Source organism: Eleutherodactylus coqui, chromosome 4, assembly GCF_035609145.1.
Source record: "Eleutherodactylus coqui strain aEleCoq1 chromosome 4, aEleCoq1.hap1, whole genome shotgun sequence".
NCBI classification, from domain to species: domain Eukaryota; kingdom Metazoa; phylum Chordata; class Amphibia; order Anura; family Eleutherodactylidae; genus Eleutherodactylus; species Eleutherodactylus coqui.
Window position 1 is genome coordinate 272,322,678 of NC_089840.1, and position 21,331 is coordinate 272,344,008.

At 50.6% G+C, this 21,331-nt stretch overlaps 1 pseudogene; it reads right to left on the reverse strand.

Annotated features, from left to right (window-relative positions):
- Positions 1–8,391, reverse strand: part of LOC136626703 (zinc finger protein 729-like) — a 122,470-nt pseudogene extending 114,079 nt beyond the window's left edge.
- Positions 8,392–21,331: the final 12,940 nt, after the last annotated feature.

The following is a 21,331-nucleotide window of genomic DNA, read 5'->3' on the forward strand; positions in this document are numbered from 1 at the left end:
TTTAACCCCTTCCCTCTCCAGGACGTACCGGTACGTCCTGGGAGCCTGGTACTTCCCGCAAAAAAGATTTCCAAAAAAAAGGGGGTTTTATTGCAAAAAAGTGTAAAAACCTAAAAAAAAATATAACAATTTTGGTATCGTTGTAACCGTACCGACCCGCAGAAAAAATTTAGTGTGTCATTTATGCTGCATGATTAACGCTGTAAAAAAAAGAAAAAGAAATCTATGGCAGAATTGATGCGGTTTATCTCCATGTCATCATAAAAAAAATTTAAAAATTTAACGATATTGTCTATGTACCCAAAAGTGGCACTGATAAAAACTACAGCTCGCCAAGCAAAAAACAAGCTCTTATACGGCCGCGTCCATGGAAAAATAAAAAAGTTATGGCTTTTGAAAAATGGAGATGGAAAAATACGAAAAAAATCGCTTGGTCCTCAACGCCAAAATAGGCCATGTCATTAAGGGGTTAAAATGGAGACCATCAAAACCTTAACCCTCTTAATTAGCGCAGATAGTGTTATGGTCACTATTGACCTTAAGGACGCATATTATCACATTTCCATTTACCCCAACTTTCAAAAGTTCTTGAGATTTGCTCTGGAAATTGAAGGTTCAATCTGTCACTTCCAATTCACTTGCCTTTCCTTTGGGATTTCCTCCTCTCCACGTGTTTGTTTCAAAGTGATTATCGAGATGGTAGCCGACCTACGTCGGTTGGGAATAATTATCATTCCATACTTGGATGATTTCCTTCTGGTGGCGGATTCTCCTGCAATTTTAAAAATGCATCTAGACATCACACTAGAGTTGCTGCGGGACCTAGGCTGGATTATCAATTATCACAAGTCCAGCATGGATCCCGAAAGTAGGAAAAAAGATTTTAGGAGTAATTCTGGATTCCCACCGCCAGTGTTCTTCCTTATCCCCATTCAGGAAACAGCACATTCTTGAAGAATGTTCAGCCTTGTATGGGAAATCAGGAGTGTCATGCAGGGATGGCATGCGGATCCTGGGGTTAATGACGTCTTGTATCAACATCATACCCTGGGCCCAGTTCCACAGCCGTGAACTTCAGGCGCTTATCCTCAGAAAATAGGACAAACCGCTGGCTTCTCTTGGTAGGACAATTCTCATTTGCTCCAAGGCCAGATACTCCCTTCGATGGTGGATGTCGGTTGACAACTTTTCTCGGGTTTCAGAGTGGAACCAGGACCCTGCGATAGTTGTGATGACAGATGCTAGTGCTAAGAGTTGGGGTGCCCACTACTCGGAAGGACACATAAAAGGTAGTTGGGGCCCTTAAGAGAAAACCGATTCTTCCAACTTTAGAGAATTGAACGCAATTTGGAAGCCCCTACGTAGCCTCCAGTCACAGTTAGTGGAGAAGCATGTTGGGGTTTTCTCAGAAAACATGACGGCAGTGCCGCTCATTCGCCACCAGGGCACCAACAGGAATCATCTACTTCAGCAACTGGCGGAAAAGATCCTTTGTTGGGCAGAACCTACAACCCAGTTGCTGTCGGCCTTCCATATAAAAGCGAACGAGAACACAACCGCAGATTTTCTCAGCAGGACAGAGGTAGATTCGGGCGAATGGGAGCTGCATCCCGAGGTATTCAAATCACTCGTCACACAGTGGGGGGCTTCTCAGATAGACCTCTTCGCTACCAACAGGTATGCCAAATGCCAGTTCTTTTTTTCCCGAAGCTCAGAAAAACAAGCTGTAGGCACGGATGCCCTCTCACATCCCTGGGATTGGGAACTAGACTACGCATTCCCTCATTTCCCTCTAATACCGTTCCTCCTAAGGAAGGTACAGAAGTCAAGAGTGTCAGTAATCTTGGTAGCTCCTTACTGGCCCAAGAGGCCCTGGTCTCTCGTCCACCTTCCGCCAAGGCTGGATCTCCTTCGTCAGGGCCCTCTGTGTTATTCAGAGGTTCAGAAATTCAGGCTGGCTGCCTGGATGTTGAGCGGGTAAAATTTCTAGGGAAGGGTCTGTCCAAAAAGGTAGTGTCTACCATTTGCGAGAGCCTTAAGCCTTCGACTAAAAAAAAATCTACTCAAGGGTTTGGAAGAAATTCTCAGGGTGGATGGGCCAGAATATACAGGATTTAGAACATCTAGACATCCCCCAAATCTTGGACTTCCTTCAGGAGGGCCTGGATAAGGAGTTAAGCCCTAACACCGTCAAAGTACAGGTTGCGGCATTGGGGGCGTTCTTTGACTGCACACTTGCAGAGCACTGATGGGTTAGAAAGTTTCTTAGGGGTGCAAGTTTGAGCCCCTTATGGACTTACCTATCGCTGTCCTAACATATAAGATGGCCGTTACGTTGGCCAGATAGGTGGGTGAGATTCAGACCCTATCCTTTAGGCCCACGTATATGACTGTTCATTCCGATTAGATTTCATTTACTTTGGACCCATTCTTCCGGCCCAAAGTCCTGTCAGAGTTCCATAGGAATCAGACTATTACTATTTTATCCTTCTGTCATGATTTTAAGAACAAAAAGGAACAAAAACTCCATAACTCAGATATGAGGAGAGCGGTACTAGCGTACCTTGGGGCAACAAAACATTTCAGAAAAACTGACCAGCTTTTAATTCAATTTCAGGGGCCAAAGAAAGGGTCACTTCTAGGAACTCGATCGCTCACTGGCTGGCTCAGGTGAGCCATCCAGGAGATGTACAAGGCCCAGGGTATTCCTCCCATCCCCTGAAGGACTGAAGGCCCACTCTACCCGAACGGTGGGGTGTTCTTGAGTGCAGAGACCACGCGCCTCCATTGAGCTAATTTGTGGTACGGCCACATAGGCGTCTAGCCACACATTTTCATTAAATATTATAGATTGGACTTAGAAGCTAGTCGTGATGCAACCTTCTCCATTGGATGCTGTCATGATGTCGTAGGGAAAATGGGAATTTAGTTTATCGTTAATTAACTTTCTTGAAGGCATCACAACAGCATATGGGCTTATCCCCCCCCCCCCCCCCCTTCCTCTGCCGGCATGTTTATTTTTTTTGTCACATGAGTATATATATAAATCTGTCTTTGGAGGTCAGTGAGGACAATAAAACACACCTTCTGGTTAAGAAATCAGTCACTGTGGTTATTTGGAACACACTGGTGCTTGGTGGAGGGAGAGGTCCTTTTATACTCTGCCTCTTCCTGTCCCTACAGGTCAGCAGAGGAGCAACCTCCATCGGATGCTGTCATGATGCCTTCAAGAAAGGGAATTAACGGTAAACTAAATTCCTGTTTTTCTCATGACTTACTTTGGTTTCACACTTCTGTGTACTAAACATTGGAGCCCCTTCAGGAAGAGTGCGGAAGCCGTGTCTGGTATATTGCTTCCATGGCCTTATCACTACATCTCATATAACTCTACATATACAATGCTGCTCACTAAGTCTTTACTTTTGTTATTCAACTGCGCCGTAATAATTAAAGTTATAGTTAAACAAATAACAAGGCCTTAAAATAAGATTCACAATCATATGGGAGCATTAACCCATTCAGGTAGTCCCAGTAATTCCAAGACAGTCAGCTTTGGACTCGTTTACTCTTTTCTTCGTCTAAGCAGCTGCTGACCTTTACACGACCATCCTGTCTCTGACTCACAGAAAGAGTAGGGAGCGAGACTCCCTCTCCCCCCATGCACTATGCACACTATCTTCGGCCTCTAGGTCATTCAGGCCTTTTGGTTTGCCAACTTCTGATTTCTTAACCACTCTACAGTTGGCTCCATTCTATCCTTTGTGGCGGCTCCCAAGCATGGGGGTATGGTTGCATGTGTTGTTGGAGTTGAAATATGGCCTCTATTACTTTAAAAGGGATTGTAAACTACTGATGACCTATGTGTAGAATAGACTAATAGTAGTAGATCGTCAGAGGTTCACTGTCTGGGATCCCTGTGGATCACTGGGCTAGTGTGCTCATGCACTGAGCTGATTTCTGCAGGAAGCAGACAGCTCCATTCCCACTGCAGTGGCCAGGCTAGGTATTGCAGGCACAGTTTACATTCACTTCAATGGCCTGCAATGCCAAGCCTGGCCACTGCAGTAGAATAGAGATGTTTGCTTTCTGCAGAATTAGCTTAGTCCACCAACCCAATAAACAGCTGATCAGCAAGTGTCGCAAGCCCAGAATACTGATGATCTACTATTTACGGATAGGCCATCAATAATTTAGGACCGGACAAACTATGGCCGCCTGCGGACGGCCGAGTCGGATCCAGCTGTGAGAATTCTCGCAGCGGGACCCGACCTGAGCGCCTGCAGAGAGCAGCGCGTTCTCACCCGCGGCTCTGGCTATTTGATGTGCCGGCTGCCGGCGTATGCACAGACCGGAGCCGGCGGCCGGGGAGTGACGATTCTGCTGGCACCATTCGGTGCTTTCTTAAATGTCTGCTCGGCACCCAGAATTTTCTCCCCGTGCAAGGCTTAGCTTTATTCAATATTCTCTACAGCATGGCCTTTTCTTCAGGGTGGTGATTCTGCCTCTTCATTTTAGTGATTAGTTGGGGTCACATCACCGGCCCCCCAACAATCAAAACATTTTACCTGTCAAAAGCTTTTTGAAAGTTCAGTTCTCCTTTAAACGCCCCGCAGTGTTATCCCCTATAATAGTAATACACTTTCATCCCTGGTTTACTTGTATTGTAGCTGAATAGAGGGATGTACGGCTGAAGACCCGACAGCACAGAGCTTAAAGCACAGAACTGTGGTAGTCAGCGACTAGGGGGAACCTGGGATGTTCTCTGCATTCAGTGGTTACTCACCTGGGGGGTCATCTGTAGGAATCCCCTCCTTATACGGCTGGTCCCCCCTCACACGTGTCTCTGCAGCATCAATAGGGATCAGATCTTCATCCGGATTCACAAGCTGTGAAATAAATATTGTAAAAGTCATCACACAGTTGGAGAAGTCGTGTGGGAGGTTTTATATGGCCAGAAAAGGTCATTAATTAGTATGAGGAGCCGGAATGACATGACAGCAGTAGTGATCTGGGCCAAATAGCTGCAGGTCTCCTGTATAACTGCAACCTGTTGCTTCTTTATTCCAACCAGAAGTCTCCAGAACCAGAAAATAGTGATAAGATGCGGAGATCTAATGTCTGCGGTCGGCTGTAATCCTGCCATCTCCAGCTTTCTCATTAAAGGCTCACTCCATCACAAACACAATTTCCATCCCTGCACTCCTCACCTGATTATCACTGTGAATGTCCTATATACATTGCACTCACTTCCATGCAGCGCAGCCTTCTGTCTGATATTTCGGAGGGCTGCCTCCAGGCTCTGTTACAAATTAAGCAACAACGAGCTGTGTCTTTAAAAAATGTTTATGTGTTTCACCTGTCCCCGGGGTTTAGCAATTTTTCACGGGTACATTTGTACTCCTGGTACGCCAATTTTTCAGGCCCTCGCCTATACTGTTATCAAACTAATTTTTCCGGGCTTCGCCTATACTCTTGGTAACCAAATTTTTTTCAGGTGTTCGCCTATACTCTTGCTACAGAAATGTTTCAGGGGTCTGCCTATACACTTACTACAGGAAGGTTTGAGGGGTTCGCCTATACTGGGGGTGCGCAAAGGTTTCCCATAGCAGTGTTCAGCTATCTGGCACAAATAAACAGAACGACTTGGGAAGAAGTGCGGGACGAGGTCCTGGGTGGGGTGAAACTCTGCCATGTTTGGGCACTCATATTTCTTCATGTGTAACACTGTCTTTGGCTTTCATGGGCTAGCCTATGCTATGGGTGCATAAAGGTTTCCCAGCGCGGTGTTCAGCTATCTGACACATACACCGAATGAATTGTGTGGGGATACATGGATTTCCCATAGCTATGTAACTCACGGCACATTGGGTCAACCAGGTGGAGGCTGGGACAGCGCCTGACCCAGGGCCTGCTCACGTGTTTTCCACACAGAATATTGCGGGTCCTACCTTGGTCATGGCTTCTCAGGCTTATTATGCCACCTCTTCCTCCTGCTTGGGGTCTAGGGTTCAGCGCTGGTCGACATGTATTTGCTCTAGTGTTAGCAGCACAGTTATCTGAGACACTGGTTTGGACCAATCAAAAGAAGCGTAACTGATTTAAGGAGACAGCTGTACTAACATCCGAGTCCGCTTCATGCCCACGATTGCTGAAGGAGTGGGCAAAGGACAAAATCCTGGGCGGGGTGAAACTCTGCCATGTGGGCACTCTGATTTCTTCATATTTCTTACAGTCCCTGGGTAGCAGGGGCTTGCCTATGCTGTGGGTGCACAAAGATTTCCCATTGCGGTGTTTTAGCTATCTGGCACACATACACTGAATGGCTTGAGTTGGGCGCAGGGTTCAAATGGCTTTCCCATTGCGTTGTTCAGCTATCTGACACATACACCGAATGAATAGTGTGGGGACACAAAGATTTCCCATAGCTATGTAACTCACGGCACATTGGGTCAACCAGGTGGAGGCTGGGACCGAGCCTGACCCTGGGTCCGCTCGCGTGCTTCCCACACAGAGTATTGTGGGTCCTACCTCGTTAATGGTTTCTCGGGCTTATTATGCCACCTCCTCCTCCTCCTCCTCCTCCTAAGGGTCTGGGGAACAGCGTCGGCCGGCATGTATTATCTCTTGTGCTACAAATTACCACAGTTATCCGAGATACTGGATTGGAGCATTCACAGGAAGCGAAACAAAGTGCATGAGACTTTCAGAGGGTCACTGTATACCTGTGGTGGCTACTTTGGCGACACCTCCGGCTTCAAACCAATCTTTGGTTTAAGAATGCGTTGCTGTATTGTGGAGATGTGTGGAAGTGCTGGCACCTGAGTCGCCTTTATGCCCAGGTTTGCAGCTCCTTATAATTTTGTGATGGAGGTGGCACAGGATTGGAATGATGATCGTACGTCAATTTATCATCAATTGACCACACTTTCAAAGAGGGTCGCTGCCTGGCCCTGCCAACCCTCTGCAGTGTGTGTCTCTGGCTCCTCCTCATTGCAGACGCACTTATAAATAGACATGAGGGTGGTGTGGCTATCAAGCGAGCAGGAAAAATTTTGTGTGCGCTGTGGACGCAGGGTTGTGAATATGATTGGAAAGCAATACCAGCATGTAACACTGTAGAAGAGGCAGTAGTGTCACCAGCAGGTGGTGATTGGCTTTCGTTGCACATAGTGTGGTGCTTAGCTAAGACGTGCCAGTGCGTGTGCCTTGCTGCTTATGGTCTGGCCCAAGTAAATTGTTAGGGGGGTGACCACCAAGCTCTTGCCCCCAATTTGGCTTAAGAGTGGGACCTGGGAGCCTCAGATGCATGCTGCCCCTGCTGTTCCCTATCCGTTTCTGTGGTGTTTCCATGACTTTCTCATGTTTTCAGGTGTTTCACACAACCTCCCCCATGCAGAGCTTCGGTCAGCATGAAAAATGCTCGAGTCCCCCATTGACTTCAATGGGGTTTGTTACTCGAAACGAGCTCTCAAGCATTATGAAAAGTTCTACTCGAGCAATGAGCACCCGAGCATTTTTGTGCTCGCTCATCTCTAGTAATGAATCATGGGATTGATGTGAAAGCAAAAATTTCAGTATTAAGCTGATGCCTGATGAGTATCCAACAGGAGGCTGCACTGCATGAAAGTGGCTGCAATATGCAGAGGAGACCTCCAGAGTGTGGCAGGCAATCAGATGAGGGGGACAGGGATGGAAAAATTTGTTGTGCCACAGTGGCCCTTTAACATAAAACTTGATTTATACAAGAGGTCATTATCAAATTAAGAATTCCCTTTAAACAGTCATAAACATTATAATAGTATTGGATAAAACAAGACATTCACGGCCGCAGTACTGAAGACGGGAACTTTATGTCCTACCTGATCATCCTGTGGAAGAAGAGGCCGGGGACATCTCTCCGCTGCTGTTCTCTTACTGGATCCACCTGCAGAAAATACAGACAGCCACTGAATTCATTCTCTACATACAAATAATAAAGGCCGTGTGGATTTAGTCCTATCTGTTACCTGGTGATGAGGGGGACTGGTGGTCCTCCATCATGACGTCCTTGTACAGATCCTTGTGTCCTTCTAAATACTCCCACTCCTCCATGGAGAAATAGACAGTGACGTCCTGACACCTTATAGGAACCTGACAACACAATGATACTGTCATCACCCAGACACGTAATACCACCATAGCGTTACTGTATAATGTCCCAGCATTCCCAGCAGCGTCACCTCTCCAGTCAGCAGCTCAATCATCTTGTTGGTGAGTTGTAGGATCTTCTGCTCATTGATCTCCTCCAGTATCAGGGGGTGAGGTGGAGGCCCTGTGATTGGGCTCAGGGGTCTTCCCCATCCATCAGACACCGGGGCCTGACAGCCATCACTAGAAGTCTTCTTCACTACCGTGTATTCCTGTTTATGGGGAGATACATCCATAAATATCGCTGCAGACATTCCCAGAGTCCTTCATCTCTCCCATCATATCATCTGGTATTAGGGGGGTTGTCCAATTTCATGATAAAAAAAACTTAGCAATGCAGAGAAATTAAATAAAACAAGCCTTCTGTATTAAATCTAACGCTGCTGTGAAGATTCTACCCGCTGGACTTTGTTTAATCGCCTGCAGTGATGACATCATGTTAACAACACGCGCCCGCTGCAGCGGAAAACAGATGAAAGTGTAGCGTTTAACTGACCCGTAGGCTATAGTGGGCTAAACCTAGTTAAGTAAAGTATACGTTTGACTACGTTTAGCCAGGAACAGGTTTCCATACATTTTGTTATGGGACTGAACAGCGCAGCCGACTGCCCTTTTGTGTTCAACAAAAAAAAAAAGTGTGGAAACATACGTATATTTTAAACATTGCAGTCATTGAAAAATATACAGAAACATTTGGCTGTGGGTTTCCACACACTAAACGTATACCTGTTTTAAGATCAAATTCCTTAAACGTTAAAAAAATGTTGAACTTTTAAACTCTGTTAAATAAAAGGTTTTACAGTGAAGAACGTATACCGCGCATGGGATTTAAAAAGAAAATGTATGCTTAAAATGTATGACGTTTTACACGGTTTTCATGTATGTTTCCTGCATACAAGAACCCAACAATTATCATTCATTTTCGCTCATTTGAGCGATTCTTTAAATGATATAACTGCTCCATCTAGAAGCCCCCTAACTCTGTAGGTTGTAAACAGGCTTGAAGGGGTAGACAGTGAGGAAGCGCTCAGCGCTGGAGAACTGGGAAAGATTATTATGGGCTGTTTTACTGTTTTTTAACATGGACAGCTTAAAAACCATTTCTGAATACCTCCCTAAGTAGCACCTGTCCATGTCGGCATGTAAGCGGGCCGGTAGAGTGGGACCTGTCCATGTCGGCATGTAAGCGGGCCGGTAGAGTGGGACCTGTCCATGTCTGCATGTAAGCGGGCCGGTAGAGTGGGACCTGTCCATGTCGGCATGTAAGCGGGCCGGTAGAGTGGGACCTGTCCATGTCGGCATGTAAGCGGGCCGGTAGAGTGGGACCTGTCCATGTCGGCATGTAAGCGGGCCGGTAGAGTGGGACCTGTCCATGTCGGCATGTAAGCGGGCCAGTAGAGTAGGGCCTGTCCATGTCGGCATGTAAGCGGGTCGGTAGAGTAGGACCTGTCCATGTCGGCATGTAAGCGGGCCGGTAGAGTAGGACCTGTCCATGTCTGCATGTAAGCGGGCCAGTAGAGTAGGACCTGTCCATGTCGGCATGTAAGCGGGCCAGTAGAGTAGGACCTGTCCTTGTCTGCATATAAGCGGGCCAGTAGAGTAGTACCTGTCCATGTCGGCATGTAAGCGGGCCGGTAGAGTGGGACCTGTCCATGTCGGCATGTAAGCGGGCCGGTAGAGTGGGACCTGTCCATGTCGGCATGTAAGCGGGCCGGTAGAGTAGGACCTGTCCATGTCTGCATGTAAGCGGGCCGGTAGAGTAGGACCTGTCTATGTCTGCATGTAAGCGGGCCGGTAGCAGAACTTTGCACCTGCAGTCCAGCTGCCATTATCGCCACCTCTTTCTTTTTCCTCTACTCACCCCAGTTTTCCTACAGGTTCTCCTTATATCCAACTGTCAGTGCTTTAGAAGTGTCATGGGGATGGTTCCCACCACTCACTGTTAATGGGGAACATCAGATTTGATTGACACCGAGTGGTGGAAACTGTTCACTATCAATCAAATCTGACTTCCCCTACTGACAGTGAGCGGCGGCACCATCCACTTGGCATATTCAAGGCGCTGGGACTTCAATCTAAGGATAGCCTGTATGGGGGCAACAGAGGCCAGTAGAGATACAACAAGAATAGCGATACTGTCAGTGAGGTTGCATCTGCCAAGCTACAAGGCGGTCAGGTCAAATTTACAAACATAATAATGATGGAACGTGACGTCATCCCCAGAATCTCTCACCTCTCCTGTAAGCCGGAAGAGTATCTCTAGGGTGAGGTTAAATATACTCTCCGCCATCTTGTCCCTCTTCCTCTCCATACTTTTTGGGTCAATCAGGAATATTATCTGATATAGAAGATATCAGCCGAGGATCCTGAATGGAGAGAAGAGAAGACAATGTAACATCATACAAAACCCCCTGTAATAATACAATTACTGGAGAAAATAAGGGGAAATGTGTGAGGAGATACCAAAGGGGTTTTCCAGGCAAATACTATTCAGTAATCATCATCAGGATCGGTCATCAATAGTTGATCCTCGTGGATCTGCTGCTCAGTTGATCGTGTTGCCCGCAGTAAATGCAGCTGATCCCCATTCCACTGACAGCGGGCCAGACGATCAGCTGACTGTAAGGGATCCTGAGTGGTGGATCCTCGGCAATGAAGTATTCATGACCAATCCTGAGGAGAAGTCATCAGCCATATTTGCTCAAAAAACCCTTTAGAGTATGTTCACATGTTGCGGATTTTGGTGTGGATCTGCAAAAAAATCTACAATATATTTTGAGCTGCAGATTTTGATGCAGAAATTGAAGCAAATCTGTGTGGAATTTCCGCTGTAGATTCCGGGTCCAGAAGTCACACAACACTTTTTTTTTCTGCAAACAAATTTGAAATCTGGAGATGGAAAAAGCTGCTCTAAAAACTGTAGACTATCGCTCAGTGAGTGGAGGTGGAGCGGCCAGAGATCGCTGCAGGACATCCGCTTCCATCCCCAGTAAACAGGACGTCAGTAATAGATGAACGATCGTGGTTTAGTTTTCATGTCTGCAGACACTGACCGACACATGAATTATCGTTGGTCTTTCAGTCGCCGCCAACATTTACACTGAACAGTGAGGAAGAAAATAGACGACATCTGGGAATAACCTCCCAATCCCAGACTACCCCGACCCAAGGCTCTGCAGCACTGCATCTAGCACCTGCTCACTGTCTATACTGAGACTAGTGACAGAGGAAGAAGTCTCCAGATTGCTTTCCTCTGCTTGCCCCACCACCTGCACTAGTGACCCTTTCCCCTCACACCTCCTCCGGTCCCTCTCCCCAGTGGTCATCTCCCACCTCACCACTATATTCAACCTCTCTGACCTCTGGCATCTTCCCCTCCACATTCAAACATGCCATCATATCCCCACTGCTAAAGAAACCGACTCTTGACTCGACTGATGATGCCAACTACCGACCCATCTGAAATCTCCTCTTCATCTCAAAACTATAAGAACACCTGGTTTATTCCCACTTCATAAGCTATCTCTCAGAAAACTCTCTTCTTGACCCCTACAGTCCGGCTTCTGCCCTCTGTATTCGGCAGAAACCGCCCTTACAATAGTGTCAAATGACCTCCTGATGGCTAAATCGAAGGGTGACTACTCCATACTGACCCTCCTCTACCTCTCCACAGCCTTTGACACTGTTGACCACAAACTCCTCCTCAGTATGCTCCGCTCCATCGGCCTAAAGGACACTGCCCTCTCCTGATTCTCCTCCTACCTATCTGACCGCTCATTCAGTGTATCCTTTGCAGGCTTTACCTCCTCTCCTCTTTCGCATCTCTAGGAACCGCTAGACAGTCCTCACCCAACAGTTCGCCAAGACCCTCCAGTCCTCCCTGTCCCCCATCTCTCTCCTCTCATGCCCCAACCTGGCTGCTGAACATTACGCCACCACCCTCAAATGCGCCCTTGATGAAGCGGCACCTCCGTGACCAGAGCCGTAAACCGCAGACCACGACAACCATAGCTCACTCCCCAAATGGCAGTGGTCCAGATATGCTGAACGGCTGTAGTATAATTACAAACAGCCTGCGGACTTCATCTGTGAGACGGAGGAGCAGACCCGAGCGGGGTTGGAGTTTAGTGCATTCTTATTTAATGACATTTAGAATGTCCTGGCAGTACGCACATAAGGCAGTATATAATCTATCCCCTCCCCAAGCACACACATAGGGCAGCATATAATTTATCTCCCCCCCAGTAATAGACAGCCCCTACCTCTCAGTAATTAGCAGCCCCTCCCCCTGTAATAAGTAGCCCCCACCCCCAGTAATAAGCAGCCCCCACCCCCAGTAATAAGCAGGTCCCCCCCTCCCCGTAATAGGCAGGTCCCCCAGTAATAGGCAGCCCCTTCCCCTGTAATAAGTAGCCCCCCCAGTAAGCAATCCCCCCAGTAATAAGCAGGTCCCCTCCAGTAATAAGCAGCCCCTTCCCCTGTAATAAGTATCCCCCACCCCCCCAGTAATAAGCAGCCCCCACCCAGTAAGCATCCCCCCCAGTAATAGGCATCACCCCCCAGTAATAAGCAGCCCCCCCAGTAATAAGCGGTCTCCCCTCAGTAATAGGCAGCCCCCCCAGTAATAACCAGCCCCCCTCCCAGTAATAACCAGCCCCCCCCCAGTAATAGTCAGCCCTGCAATATAGGCAGCCCCCCCAGTAATAAGTAGCCCCTTCCCCTGTAATAAGTAGCCCCCCCCAGTAATAGGCAGCCCCTTCCCCTGTAATAAGTAGCCCCCACCCCACCAGTAATAGGCAGCCCACCGTAATAGTCAGCCACCTCCCCCATAATATGCAGCACCCCCCCCCCACCCAGTAATAGGCAGCCCCCCAGTAGTGAGCAGCCCCCCAACCCATATACTTACTACAGCGTCGCTCTCTGTCTGCTTGCCCTGACGTCAGTGTGCAGCCCGGAACGCTTCCTCCCCGAGTCCCCTCTATTGCGGAACTAATGAGCAGGGGACTCGGGGAGGAGAATCCTGGCTGCACACTGAGGTCAGTGTGCGCCGGGATCAGCGCGATTACCAGCGGGGAGCTGCGGCGCCCCCGCTGGTAATCACTTCAGTGGTCAGCGACGTCGGCACGCTGCGGGCCACATAACACAAGGCAGCGGGACGGATTCGGCCCGCGGGCCTTGTGTTTAGAGCAAAAGTTCCCGGTGGTGCCGCGGACCGGTGCTAAACACCCAGGGCCCGGCCCCGGTCCGCAGCCCGGTGGTTGGGGACCCCTGCTGTAAACCAATGGAGCTTTGTAATCAACTGACAATGAGCCATCAATTACTGAATGGTCTTGTGACCTTTAACAATGTAATTATCTAGCACTGAGCTATCAATTCTCTGAAGGGTCTTGTGACTTTGACTCGTAGATGCCTGTGGGATTGGCCACCTACAGGTGTGTAGGACTCAAAGTTGTCAATAGCTGCACGTACACATTTGTCTGTGTATATAAGCTGGGGCAGAACCAAGATGGTCAGAGCAAACTGGACCTGCACTAGGGACGCCTTATGCAGTGATGAATCCCCAGGAGAAACTCTGACCCACTTCGCTGGTGCTCTCCCAGCTGAGGGTAAATTGGACAGATGATGGAAAAAGACTCCTGGGTGATGGCCTCTGTCCAGTGGTGGGTGTCCAGCTGAACAGATGTCGTTTATGTGTTGTAAGTATATTCATGTGTAATGCTAATGTGCTCATGTACATCCCTTGGTGATATCAGTATTTAACCTTTACCTAGAAAATAGTGTAAAAGTATGCAATATCACCTATTTTATGTAAATTAGTTTAATTATTATCTTATTAAATAAAATGTATTGTATCAACCCACTTGTCCTTCTTTAAAGCCGTATTTGAACTTGTTGCCTTTCGAGTTGGCAATACAGACTTGAGGAGCCGAGCCGAGCACGTGCGTCAGACTCGAGGAGCCGAGCCGAGCGCGTGCGCCAGACCCGAGGAGCCGAGCGCGTGCGCCAGACCCGAGGAGCCGAGCGCGTGCGCCAGACCCGAGGAGCCGAGCGCGTGCGCCAGACCCGAGGAGCCGAGCGCGTGCGCCAGACCCGAGCAGCCGAGCCGAGCGCGTGCGTCAGACCCGAGGAGCCGAGCCGAGCGCGTGCGTCAGACCCGAGGAGCCGAGCCGAGCGTCAGACCCGAGCGCGTGCGTCAGACCCGAGGAGCCGAGCGCGTGCGTGCGTCAGACCCGAGGAGCCGAGCGCGTGCGTCAGACCCGAGGAGCCGAGCGCGTGCGTCAGACCCGAGGAGCCGAGCGCGTGCGTCAGACCCGAGGAGCCGAGCGCGTGCGTCAGACCCGAGGAGCCGAGCGCGTGCGTCAGACCCGAGCAGCCGAGCGCGTGCGTCAGACCCGAGCAGCCGAGCGCGTGCGTCAGACCCGAGCAGCCGAGCGCGTGCGTCAGACCCGAGGAGCCGAGCGCGTGCGTCAGACCCGAGGAGCCGAGCGCGTGCGTCAGACCCGAGGAGCCGAGCGCGTGCGTCAGACCCGAGGAGCCGAGCGCGTGCGTCAAACCCGAGCAGCCGAGCCGAGCGCGTGCGTCAGACCCGAGCAGCCGAGCGCGTGCGTCAGACCCGAGCAGCCGAGCGCGTGCGTCAGACCCGAGCAGCCGAGCGCGTGCGTCAGACCCGAGCAGCCGAGCGCGTGCGTCAGACCCGAGGAGCCGAGCGCGTGCGTCAGACCCGAGGAGCCGAGCGCCAGACCCGAGCAGCCGAGCGCGTGCGTCAGACTCGAGGAGTCGAGCCGAGCAACAGAGCCTAAACAGAGGCATAACCTAAAGCTCCTGGGCCCTAAGACTCCTGGGCCCGGGTGTAAAAGCATCCCCTGCGGCTTCTTCTAACAATGTTTATGAAAGGGTTAATGATACCTGCCGCCCCCCCCCCAGTGCTGGAGACCCCACATACCTCCACCTGCAGCCAGACAGGAGCCGTGGGGTTGTTCTGTGCTTACAGGACCTGTGATGATGTCACCGTCATGTGATCAGTGTGTGGGAGGAGACAAGGGGTCACATGACCAGGTCTCTCCGCTCAGTGGATGCAGGACTCTGCTGTGTGACCTGCAGTTTATGTGTCCCATCAGGATGTATTCAGTGAGTGGATGGAGCAGAGCCGAGCGTGTGCGAGACGGAGGAGCAGAGCCGAGTGTGTGTGAGACTTGAGGAGCGGAGCCGAGCGTGTGTGAGACTTGAGGAGCAGAGCTACCAGTGCTACCTCACAAAGCCCCGTGGCCCGTAGGAGGGTCGGCAACTTGTACGCTGTTGCCCGATGTTATTAACCCCTTGCAGGCTGCTGTTCCCTGTTGAGATCAGCACAGCGACTCCCAGTCACATAATGTACTCAGCCGTGGTGTGACCCCCGACCGGCCGCACCGATCCACCCTTCTATAATAAGCCTGGAAGAAGCAGATCCTGATCGGCAGATCCGCTACAGCTGTGTGTCTTATTATAGAAGGCTGATCGGTGCGGACAGTCGGGGCTCAGACCCGGGCTGAGTACATTAAGTGACCGGGAGTGCTGTGCTGATGTCACAAGAGGGCACACCAGCCTGCAGGGGAGAGAACGGCGGACAACACAGAACTGTAACGCTGCAGGGTGCGCCGACCCTCCTACGGGCTGCTAGTGGTTATGTACGGATCGAGTGACGCTCAGGAGGGAGATCCGCATGGGATCTGGGAGCGTTCTGGTGTTATACAATAGGTTTATGTGGGACCATAATGTATACGGCTATGGTGATTAAAAGGTTAATTAACTTGGCTCTCAGGTCATTCTGTCAGGTAATAGTTAGTGATGATCTCCCGCTGTGATTGGCCGGGGTGTCGTTTTGAGGTAAAGCTGGCAGCGGGCATTGATTGGTGGCCTAAAAGAGCGGGAAGCTCTGCCCGTTGCCGGGCAGGAGCGGTGTGGTGGAAGCCTATGTGATTGGATAACGGGAGTGGAGCGGGCTGTGAACAGAGGGCATTTAAGTAATCAGCAAAGAGGTCCCGGGCATCTTTGGCTGTAAAGCAGCTTCCCTCCCTCCCTCCCTGTAGGCTGTCGTGGTTGATTGATGGGGATTTGTAGCCCGCATTAGGCGGGTGGGCAAGGGGACTTGGGGATTGGGGTTGGTTTAGCGCGTCTTAAAGACGGTATTTATTATTAATGGTTTGGCTTCATTTGATCCCCAAGTGTTAATAAAATCCCATCAATAAGGACCGCGGCCTTTTTGTTCCACCTGGTTCTCCGTGTTTTATTTATTTATTATTAAAGGGTTAAGTTGTTGATGATGTTGTAGCAAAGGTAAGTTAAGGAGAGCGTAAGATTCCATGTCACGGGGTGCGGGGCTCGTAAAATAGCACTGGAGCACATCTCCAAAGGGCGGTGTGTACCCCACAACCAATGAGATTGCTGGACTCGCTCACCGCTACTGAACTGCCGCTGACCTGTGATGATGTCACCGTCCTGTGATCAGTGTGTGGGAGGAGACAAGGGGTCACATGACCAGGTCTCGCCGCTTAGTGGATGCAGGACTCTGCTGTGTGAGGGTGTATTCAAAGAGTGGATGGAGCAGAGCCGAGTGTGTGAGATGGAAACGGAGCCGAGCGTGTGTGAGACTGAGGAGCAGAGCCGAGGGTGTGTGTGAGAGAGACGGAGGAGCGGAGCCGAGTGTGTGTGAGAGAGACGGAGGAGCGGAGCCGAGTGTGTGTGAGAGAGACGGAGGAGCGGAGCCAAGTGTGTGTGTGTGAGAGACAGAGGAGCGGAGCCGAGTGTGTGTGTGTGTGTGAGACGGAGGAGCGGAGCCAAGTGTGTGTGTGTGTGAGAGACAGAGGAGCGGAGCCGAGTGTGTGTATATGTGAGACGGGGGAGTGGAGCTGAGTGTGTGAGAGAGACGGAGGAGCGGAGCCGAGTGTGTGTGTAAGACGGAGGAGTGGAGCCGTGTGTGTGTGTGTGTGAGAGACAGAGGAGCGGAGCCGAGTGTGTGCGTGTGTGTGTGAGACGGAGGAGCGGAGCCGAGTGTGTGTGTGTGAGACGGAGGAGCGGAGCCGAGTGTGTGTGTGAGACGGAGGAGCGGAGCCGAGTGTGTGTGTGTGTGAGTGAGAGAGAGACGGAGGAGCGGAGCCGTGTGTGAGTGAGAGAGAGATGGAGGAGCGAAGCCGAGTGTGTGTGTGAGACGGAGGAGCGGAGCCGGGTGTGTGTGTGTGGAGGAGGAGTAGAGCAGAGTGTGTGAGACGGAGGAGTGGAGCCGTGTGTGTGTGTGAGACGGAGGAGCGGAGCCAAGTGTGTGTGAGACGGAGGAGCGGAGCCGAGTGTGTGAGAGGGAGGAGCGGAACCGCATGTGTGTGTGAGACGGAGGAGCGGAGCCAAGTGTGTGTGAGACGGAGGAGCGGAGCCGAGTGTGTGAGAGGGAGGAGCGGAACCGCGTGTGTGAGAGGGAGGAGCGGAACCGCGTGTGTGTGTGAGACGGAGGAGCGGAACCGAGTGTGTGTGTGAGACGGAGGAGCGGAGCCGAGTGTGTATGAGATGGAGGAGCGGAGCCGAGTGTGTGTGAGATGGAGGAGCGGAGCCGAGTGTGTGTGTGTGTGTGTGTGTGTGAGATGGAGGAGCGGAGCCGAGTGTGTGTGTGTGTGTGAGATGGAGGAGCGGAGCCGAGTGTGTGTGTGTGTGGTGGAGGAGCGGAGCAGAGTGTGTGAGACGGAGGAGCGGAGCCAAGTGTGTTTGTGAGACAGTGGAGCGGAGCCGAGTGTGTGTGTGTAAGACGGAGGAGCGGAGCGCGTGCAAGATGGTGGAGTGGAGCCTAGCACGTGTGAGATGTAGGAGTGGAGACTTGCCAGACAGAGGAGCAGAGTCGAGTGCATGTGAGATGGAGGAGCAAAGCTGAGAGTGTGTGAGAGTTGAAGGAGCAGAGCCGACTGTGTTTCAGACAGAGGAGCAGACAGGGATGGAGAATGCAGCCGGCTGCGGGGACGGAGAAGACAGCCAGCTGCGGGGACGCAATACTGAGCCGTCAGCCGGGATGCGACACTGAGCCGTCAACCGGGACGCAACTCTGAGCCGGCAGCCGGGACTGACGTATGCACCGGCAGACAGCCGATAGGCATCACACAAAACACTTGCCGGCTGCTTCGGTGAGAGTGCTAGGTACAGCACGTGGACTGTTTTTTGGCTGCCCTGCAGCCTTAGGGTGGGGATAGGTTTTCTTCATAGACTTAGATAATTAGCCGTTAATGCTGGCATTTTAGAACTGTAACATGCCAGCATTTACTGCAAAGATTCCAAGGCTAACAGCAAAAGTACCGCTCATCCCAAGGCTGCAGGCCAGGCAACAATCTATCCAGACGCTGCTAGGACCTTCTAACATTGACCCAATTGGGAGCTAGGGATGAGACAGGGACGTTCACAGGAACACCCCTGTCACACCCCTAGCTTCCGCTGGCATCGAGATACAATAATACTAGAGATGAGCGAGCACCAAAATGCTCGGGTGCTCGTTACTCGAGACGAATTTTTCTCGATGCTCGAGGGTTCGTTTCGAGTAACGAACCCCATTGAAGTCAATGGGCGACCCGAGCATTTTTGTATATCGACGATGCTCGCTAAGGTTTTCATGTGTGAAAATCTGGGCAATTCAAGAAAGTGATGGGAACGACACAGCAACGGATAGGGCAGGCGAGGGGCTACATGTTGGGCTGCATCTCAAGTTCACAGGTCCCACTATTAAGCCACAATACCGGCAAGAGTGGGCCCCCCCCCTCCCAACAACTTTTACTTCTGAAAAGCCCTCATTAGCATGGCATACCTTAGCTAAGCACCACACTACCTCCAACAAAGCACAATCACTGCCTGCATGAAACTCCGCTGCCACTTCTCCTGGGTTACATGCTGCCCAACCCCCCCCCCCCCCCCCCCCTGCACGACAGTGTCCACAGCATACACCAAATTGTCCCTGCCCAGCCTTCAGCTGCCCTCATGCCACGCCACCCTCATGTCTATTTATAAGTGCGTCTGCCACAGGAAAAGCAGGCACACACTGCAGAGAGTTGGCATGGCTAGGCAGCGACCCCCCCATAAAAGGGGCGGGCCGATAGTCCACAATGCTGTACAGAAGCAATGAGAAATCCAATCCTGTGCCACCTCCATCTGGAGCTGCACACGTGGGCATAGCAATGGGCAACCTATGTGCCACACACTATTCATTCTGTCAAGGTGTCTGCACGCCCCAGTCAGACCGCGGTTTTTTATAAATAGTCACAGCCAGGTACAACTCCGCAATGGGAATTCCGTGTGCACCCACAGCATGGGTGGCTCCCTGGAACCCACCGGCGGTACATAAAAATATCCCATTGCATTGCCCATCACAGCTGAGGTAATGTCGTGGTTAATGCAGGTGGGCTTCGGCCCACACTGCATGCCCCAGTCAGACTGGGGTTCTTTACAAGTGGACAGATGTAGGTTAAACTCCGTGTGCACCTACAGCATGGGTGGCTCCCAGGAACCCACCGGTGGTACATAAAAAAATCCCATTGCATTGCCCATCACAGCTGAGGTAATGTCGTGGTTAATGCAGGTGGGCTTCGGCCCACACTGCATGCCCCAGTCAGACTGGGGTTCTTTACAAGTGGACAGATGTAGGTTAAACTCCGTGTGCACCTACAGCATGGGTGGCTCCCTGGAACCCACCGGTGGTACATAAAAAAATCCCATTGCATTGCCCATCACAGCTGAGGTAATGTCGTGGTTAATGCAGGTGGGCTTCGGCCCACACTGCATGCCCCAGTCAGACTGGGGTTCTTTACAAGTGGACAGATGTAGGTTAAACTCCGTGTGCACCTACAGCATGGGTGGCTCCCTGGAACCCACCGGCGGTACATAAATATATCCCATTGCAGTGCCCTACTCAGCAGAGCTAACGTCAGATACAATACAGGTGGGCTTCGGCCCACACTGCATGCCCCAGTCAGACTGGTAATATGTACCTTAACAGTAACCTCGTTGGTGGTAATGTGGTGGTGACTGCGGACCTAGTAGCGCGGTTTTATGTAGTTGGTTTTCGGAATGTGGCCAGGATTAAGTGGGCCGTGGCGGGGGGATGGTGGTGGTGCTCTCTTGTTGTGTCGTTAAAGGTGAAATTCTTGGACTGCCACCAGACGGACCAATGCAAAAGTATTTGCCAAGAATGTTTTCATTGTTGGAGGAGGAGGGGGATGTTTTGGAGGCAGTATGTGTCCTCTACAAGTGTCCGTGGTTATATGCACCTTAACAGTAACAGCGTTGGTGGGAAATGGCCTGGCCGCCATCATGTCTTTGTGAAGCCTCTGTTTCCACACCCCAGTGACATACCATTAGCAGCGGTATAGGCAGAGCCCAGAATTATTAACATTTCAGCGGTAGCATTAGGGACAGGCCCCACTAACATATCACTAGCAGCAGTATAGGAGGAGCGCCGTCTTAGTTCCATTTCAGTAATAGTAGCACTCAAGACAGGCCCCAGTAACAATTCCCATTGCAGCAGTTTAGGGAGATAACAGTCTCTGTCACATTTCAGTAGCTGCAGTATAGACAAGGCCCCAGTTACATTTATGTAGCTAAAGTGTAGGCCAACCCCACACACACTTCTGTACCATGAGTGCAGGCGAAGAACATAGAAATTACTATGATTACACTGTAGGTGAGGGCCCAAAAAAATTGGTGTAGCAACAGTACTAATGTACCTCAGAAAAAATTGGCCATGCCCAACCAAGATGGCAGGTGAAACCCATTAATCGCTTTGGTTAATGTGGCTTAAGTGGTAACTAGGCCTGGAGGCAGCCCAGTTTAACGAAAAAGTGGTTCAAGTTAAAGTTTCAACGCTTTTAAGAGCATTGAAACGTATAAAAATGGTTTAGAAAAATTATATGAGTGAGCCTTGTGGCCCTAAGAAAAATTGCCCGTTCGGCGTGATTACGTGAGGTTTCAGGAGGAGAAGCAGGAGGAGGAGGAGGAATATTATACACAGATTGATGAAGCAGAAATGTCCCCGTTTTGGATGGTGATTGAGAACGATGCTTCCATCCGCGGGTGCAGCCTACATATTGCTTAGGTATCGCTGCTGTCCGCTGGTGGAGAAGAGAAGTCTGGGGAAATCCAGGCTTTG